The 1,310-nt window shown below is 40.0% G+C and overlaps 1 non-coding gene across 1 annotated transcript; it reads left to right on the top strand.

The window, feature by feature from the left end:
• Nucleotides 1-419: 419 nt before the first annotated feature.
• Nucleotides 420-514, top strand: LOC116104310. The gene has a single exon (XR_004123818.1). It is a non-coding gene; the product is annotated as a small nucleolar RNA SNORD47 (small nucleolar RNA).
• The last annotated feature ends 796 nt before the right edge of the window (nucleotides 515-1,310 follow it).

Here is a 1,310-nt window from a genome sequence, read left to right as displayed (position 1 = left end):
TATCTGAAGTTGTGTTACAAAACAGAAGGGGCCTAGATCTGTTATTCCTAAAGGAAGGGGGGTTATGTGCTGCTCTAAAAGAAGAATGTTGCTTTTATATAGACTACTCTGGTGTAGTCACAGACAATTTAAATAAATTAAAAGAAAGATTAAATGACAGACAGAGAAAAAGAGAAAGCCAACAAAGCTGGTTTGAATGGTCCCAGGGGATGCTGTAAACCTAGCACATGGTTTAATAAGTCTCCTTGGTTAACTACTCTGATATCCTCCTAATGGGCCCTTTAATAATCCTGTTCCTTTTGCTGACCTTTGGGCCTTGCATTTTAAACAGGCTGATAGGATTTATCAGAGAAAGAATTAGTACTGTTCAGGTACTCATGCTCCGTCAACAGTATCAAGCCTTAAAAAGATCAGAATCAAACCAGTGATGTGATGATTCTGCCAAATGAGACAATGTGATATCACCTTTAAAACCATTCCAAACGAAAACAAAAAAAGATCAGAATCAGACGTTCTAGGATTAGAACTAGTTCCAATAGAACTAGTTGAGAGAATGAGAGGTTAAAATTTTCAAACTGTACTGTGGGAATTTAGTCATTAGTTGAACTTAATGGGATACTAGCTCCCAGGACTTAGAAAAATGGGAAACTAGCTACAAGGATTTAGAAACAATGGAGACCAGCTCCCAGTACTTAGAAGAATGGGAGATTAACTCCCAGAGCTTAGAGACCAGAGCGACCTGGCAGAAAAAAATAAAAGTGAGGTAACAAACAATTGCCAGGTGGCTAACCTGCTTCTGATCCCTAGCACAGCCAGCACCAATCAGAGACTACCCCATTCTTTCCCCTGCCTTAGTTTCCCCCTTTTCCCTAGCAACTGTGTGGTTATAGAAACCTGTTTAAATTTTTGCTTGGGGCCAGACTCCTCTACCCCTATGTGAGATATGAGTCTGGCCCAGCACTGAATAAAAGAACCTCTTGCTGATTGCATCAAGTATGTGTCTTGGTGGTGTTTGGGGTCATCATTCCTGAGCCCTGAGTGTGGGTCCTTCCCCCCATTTTTAACAGCCCTTACATGAGCAGGAAGAAGAGGGGGGATAGTGAGGTTTTTTTGGAGGAGAAACTGGGAGAGAGGATATCATCTGATGTAAATTTAAAAAATCTAATAAAGAAAATCAATTACTTTTCCTTACTATCTATTAATATCACTGGACTCAATTCCCCAATAAAAAGACTTGGACTAACAGACTTGTTACATATACAGTACCCAACATTTTGCTGCATACAGGATATGCACCACAGTGATGAAGA

The sequence above is a fragment of the Mastomys coucha genome, unplaced genomic scaffold, assembly GCF_008632895.1.
Source record: "Mastomys coucha isolate ucsf_1 unplaced genomic scaffold, UCSF_Mcou_1 pScaffold21, whole genome shotgun sequence".
NCBI lineage: Eukaryota > Metazoa > Chordata > Mammalia > Rodentia > Muridae > Mastomys > Mastomys coucha.
The sequence above is the reverse complement of the archived record's forward strand: the minus strand, read 5'-3'. Positions and strand labels throughout refer to the sequence as shown.